Below are 6,000 nucleotides of genomic sequence, written 5' to 3' on the forward strand. Positions count from 1 at the left end.
TCCTAGGAGGAAAGGATGGTTTTGTGGGCCAGGCCCAGGGCCCTGCTACCCTACACAGCCTCAGGACATGCTCCCTGCATCCCAGCCACTCCAGCTCCAGCCTTGGCTCAAAGGGGCCCAAATGCAGCTCTGGCCACTCCTTCAGAGGATACAAACTGTAAGCTTTGGCAGCTTCCACATGATGTGAAGCCTGTGGTTATGCAGAATGCAAAAGTTGAGGCTTGGGAGCCTCCTCTTAGATTTCAAAGGATGTATGGAAAAGCCTGAATGTCCAGGCAGAAGCCTGCTGCAGAGGTGGAGCACTCACGGAGAACCTCTACTAGGGCAATGTGAAGGGAAAATGTGGGGTTGAAGCCCCCACACAAAGTCTCCATTGAGGCACTGATAGTGGAGCTGTGAGAAGAGGGCCACTGTCCTCCACACCCCAGAATGGTAGATCTACTGTCCTCCAGATCCCAGAATGGTTGATCCAGACCCCAGAATGGTAGATCCCTAGAAAAGCCATAGGGATTCAACACCATCCTGTGAGAGCAACCACAGGGGCTGAAACCTGGAAAACCACAGAGCCAGAGCTGCTTAAGGCTTTGGGAGCCCACCTCTTTCATCAGCATACCCTGGATGTGAGACATGAAGTCAAAGGAAATTATTTTGGTGCCTTAAGACTTAATGGCTGTCCTGCTGGGTTTTGGAATTGTATGGGGCCTGTAGCCCCTTTTTTGGGGGCCTGTTTCTGTCTTTTGGAATGGGAATATTTACCCAGTTCTTGTACCCCCATTGTATCTTGGAAGTAACTAACTTGTTTTTTATTTTACAGACTCATAGGTGGAAGGGGCTTGCCCTGTCTTAGATGAGATTTTGAGTTAATCCTGGAATCAGTTAAGACTTTGGGGAACTATTGAGAAGGGAGGATTTTATTTTGCAATGCGAGAAGGACATGAGATTTGGGCGGGGTGGAATGATATGGTTTGCATCTGTGTCCCCACCTAAATCTCATGTCAAATTGTAATCCCGTGTTGAAGATGGGGCCCATTGGGAGGTGACTGGTTCATGGGGGTGGATCCTTCATAAATTGTTTAGCACCATTCCTTTGGTACCATCTTGTGATAGAGTTCTCATGAGATCTGGTTGTTTAAAAGTGTATAGCACCTACCTCCACCCCCTGACTTTTGGTCCTGCTCCTGCCATGTAAGACACCTGCTCAGGCTTTGCCTTCTGCCATGAGTAAAATCTCCCTTAGGCCTCCCCAGAGGCAGATCCCACCCTGCTTCTTGTACAGCCTACAGAACCATGAACCAATTAAACCTCTTTCTTTATAAATTACCCAGTCTCAGGTATTTTTTATAGCAGAGTGAAAATGGACTAATACACCCCACATTTCTCTGCAGCTATACCTCCTGATTGAATCCCTGCACATTTAGTTCTGTCTTGGAGTCTGCTTCCTGAAGGACCCATACTAACACACTCCCTTGAGTTGAAATAATATTTTCCCTCTCTGAGTCCCCAGAGTGCCTCTTCAGCACCTCTCTCATGACACATAACAGTCTATCTTAAGCTGCCATTACTGTCTTATTTCCTCCACTGAACTGGAAGCTTCTCTCAAGGCTCTAAGTCTGAATCATTTTTTTAATTCTTCTCTACATCTGGCAGATGTCAATAAATATTTATTGACTAAATGCACAGGTAAATAAAGATGTGAGATGAGGCAACACAGTGAAGCAGGGAAACATTTCTCAAAGTGTGCTTACTGGGATATTAATGGGTGTTATTTGAAGCAAAACAAAAAGCAGAATCCCATAGTCAAATAAATTTTGGAACGGATGAACCAAACAAAAATTAACAGGTGTCTACTGTAAGAATTCTCTGGGCATTTAAGGTGCTACTTCTGTTTTGTGACACTCCAGGAGGCACAGTCCTTGTGTGATCATAGGCTTGGTGTTCTGTGGAACCCAGTTTGGGTTCACGTAATTAGGAAGAACAGGTAAAGCTTCCAGAGGCATGGCGCTTGAGTCTTAAAGAATTGTAAGGATTTCAGTAGGCCAAGATTGAGGAAAGAAACAGAAGGACTTTCTTACACTACAGGCAACATTTCTTACACTACAGAGGCAGGAAGGCACAAGACATATTCATGGAAGAGCATGCAGACTGTGTATCTACCAGGTTTCTACAGGAGACAGAAGGGTAGCAAGGCCAAGAACAAAGGTCATAAAGGAGCTGTATTCAGACTATGATATTGGCACTTTATCATATGCTATGAAGGTTTTTGCACCAGGAAATGATGGAATAAATGGTGACAAAGGGAATCACTAGTTTTAATTAGAAAGGCATACTGCATGTGTAATGACTTGGCAAGAAAAATTCCATATGTTGCAAGAACAAACGAAGCAATCTCAAATTTTATATCCAAGGCTATTTGTTTGTCACATTACTAAATCCATAGTCATAATAAGGCTTCTGTTATGCTTAATGTTCTAGTTTGCAATAGGTGTCATGCAAAGAATCTATTAAAACCCTATGAGGATGAACAAATTCTTTTTTGTTGTTGTTTTTTTGTTTTTTTGTTTTTTGAGATGGAATCTTGCTCTGTTACCCAGGCTGGAGTGCAGTGGCATGATCTCGGCTCACTACAACCTCCTGGGTTCAACTGATTTTCCTGCCTCAGCGTCTTAAGTAGCTGGGACTACAGGTGCCTGCCACCACGCCTGGCTAATTTTTGTATTTTTAGTAGGGACGGCTTTTCATCATGTTATCCAGGCTGATCTTGAACTCCTGACCTCAGGTGATCCACCACCTCAGCCTCCCAAAGTGCTGGGATTACAGGCATGATCCACCGCGCCCGGCCGAGGATGAACAAATTCTTTTGCATCAACTTCTAAGGAACAGAAGTGGTAAATCACATCCCCTCAAATTCCTGGTTCTTTTGTGACTCAAATTGTTAAGTTACACTCACATCTTTGGTACACTTGTACACTATACAGCTACAGTTTATTTACTTTAAGTAATCCTTAATTTTGTTAACTTCAAGAGATATTTAATGGTTGTGGGTATTATCTTGAAACCAAAATGCTGATATATAGCAGAATGCAGACTCAAGTGCCAGTGCATGCCCATCGCTTCCTCAGTAGATCAAAGTGCAGCAGCAGCACGCATTGCTGCTGAGTTTGTGCTTTTAAGCAAGTCTGATGTTTGCAGATTCTCCCTTGGATTATACGATCTCAAGGGACTAATTTAAATTTAAATTATTTTTAATTTTGCAGCTCAACATTTTGGGCTTAAACTATTCAAATCAATGTAGGAATAATTTCAAATTGTTCTAAAGTCAACTAGTTCTATCTGTCCATCTCTGCACTGGGATTTGAGATCCGCGGGTGCTTATTGACCCTTTTGGGTTGGAGTTAGCTCAAGCGGTTACCTCCTCAGGCTGGACTTTCTATCTGTCCAAAGCCAACTGATATGGTTTGAATATTTGTCCCCTCCAAATCCCATATTGAAATTTGATCTCCAGTGTTGGAGGTGGGGCCAAGTGAGAGGTGTTTTGGTGACAGGGGTGGGTCTCTCATGAATGGCTTGGTGCCGTCCCCATGGTAAAGAGTGAATTCTTGCTCTGTTAGTTCATGTGAGAATTGGTTGTTTAAAAGAGCCTGGTGCCCACCCCTTGCCATGAGACATGCTGCCTCCCCTTGCCTTCTGCCATGAGTAAAAGCTTCCTGAGGATTCACCTAGAAGCCAGGCAGATGGCAGCACCATTCTTCTTGTACATCCTGCAGAACCATGAGCCAAACAAACCCTTTTTCTTTATAAATTACCCATTCTCAAGTACGGTGTATTGGTCCATTCTGATGCTGCTGATGGAGACCTACCCAAGGCTGGGCAATCTGCAAAAGAAAGAGGTTTAATCAACTTACAGTTCCATGTGGCTAGGGAACCCTCACAATCAAGGCAGAAGGTGAAAGGCATGTCTCACCTGGTGGCAGACAAGAGAAGAGAATTTGTGCAGAGAAACTCCCCTTTTTAAAACCATCAGATCTCATGAGACTTATTCACTATCAAGAGAACAGCATGGGAAAGACCTGCCCCCATGATTCAATTACCTCTTACCAGGTCTATCCCACAACATGTGGGAATTCAAGATGAGATTTGGGTGGAGGCACAGCCAAACCATATCATATGGGTACTTTATAGCAACACAAAATGGACTAATACACCAACATTTGTTGTGGCACTTGTAGTGAGTTAGACAGGAGTGTTTCCTGAAAGTGTCTTCAATGACTAAAATATGTATTTGCAACTGTTCTTCTTAAAAGAATGCAAATAAGATTTATATCTTTCAATTTGACATTTTGCTTTTCCAATATTAATGCTTATCTCTTTTAGTTTATAAGCTAAGACTTTTCCCCAACCATTCTCTATCTAAACATACAACCAACTCCACTGTGTCAGACTAATGTCAAAGAGAAACCCATGGCCACAGGAATCCCTGAATGTATTTTTTTTCACTTTCTCTTCACTCAGTCACACTGGCTGCCTGACCCCAGGAGCTTGTTCATTCTTTTTCCTCTATATAAAATGTTGTTTCTTCTCCTCCTCACCAGGTTAACTCCCATCACTTACTCAGAGAAACCTTCCCTGTCATAATGGAGTCAGTGCTTCCTTTATCATCTCTCTTAGCATTTACTTTTAGAATGCCTAACAGCTGTAAATTTTGTGCTTGTGTGGTTAATAGTAGCCTGATTTCTTCTGGACTCTAATCTCCCTAAGATAATGAATCTGGTTGTCTTTACTATCATATAGTATATGAAATTACATTTTATATATATACTTAAACCCCTTTAATAGGATTCCCAAAAAGTTGTCTACTTTAGAAATTTCCCAAAGAAAACTGAAAAGAGAACAAGCACTACTGAATAGATGGGAAAGTTTTGCTGATTTTTTTTTTTTTTTTTTTTTTGGCAGAGTCTTGCTCTGTCACCCAGGCTGGAGTGCAATGGCGCTATCTTGGCTCACTGCAAGCTCCGCCTCCCAGGTTCACGCCATTCTTCTGCCTCAGCCTCCCGAGTAGCTGGGACTACAGGTGCCTTCCACCATGCCTGGCTAATTTTTTTTTTTTTTCAGTAGAGATGGGGTTTCACCGTGTTAGCCAGGATGGTCTCGATCTCCTGACCTCGTGATCCGCCCGCCTCGGCCTCCCAAAGTGCTGGGATTACAGGCGTGAGCCACCACACCTGGCCAAGTTTTGCTGATTTTTAAAGAACAATGGGCCGGGCACGGTGGCTCACGCCTGTAATCCCAGTACTTTGGGAGGCTGAAGTGGGTGGATCACTTGAGGTCAGGAGTTCCAGACCAGCCTGGCCATCATGGTGAAACCCCATCTCTACTAAAAATACAAAAATTGTACAGTCATGGTGGTAGGCACCTATAATCCCAGCTACTCGGGAGGCTGAGGCAGTAGAATTACTTGAACCCGGGAGGCAGAAGTTGCAGTGAGCCGAGATCACACTGTTGCACTCCAGCCTGGGCGACAGAGCAAGACCCTCTCTCAAAAAAAAAATAAATAAATAAAAATGAATAAAATAAAGAACATTGGATCTGCTCTGGCCAGTGGAAATATATTCTGAGACAAATCTGTCTAATTAAGTAGACAAACTTCTGGCACATCTGCACGAGAAAATCAAAGACAATGCAAATTAAATAAATGCTGAATTAGAAGGCGGAATAACTATGACACAATGGAAATATAGCAATGATAGAAATATTAAGAACTTAAGTAATGTAGAAAATCTATACAAAATGAATCAATTTCTGGAAAAAATATATAATGCAAAAAAATGGCACAGGAAGATAGAGAAATATTAAATAGAACAATAAATATTAGGGGAATTAAATTAAAGTTTCCAAAAGTACCCAGACCCAAAGGGTCTTATGGGTGCATCCTACCAATCTCTGAAAATAAGAATACAAGAAAATTCATAATTCTTTCTACTTATGACCCCTAAGCAAAATATT

Source organism: Pongo pygmaeus, chromosome 8, assembly GCF_028885625.2.
Source record: "Pongo pygmaeus isolate AG05252 chromosome 8, NHGRI_mPonPyg2-v2.0_pri, whole genome shotgun sequence".
Taxonomy (NCBI): domain Eukaryota; kingdom Metazoa; phylum Chordata; class Mammalia; order Primates; family Hominidae; genus Pongo; species Pongo pygmaeus.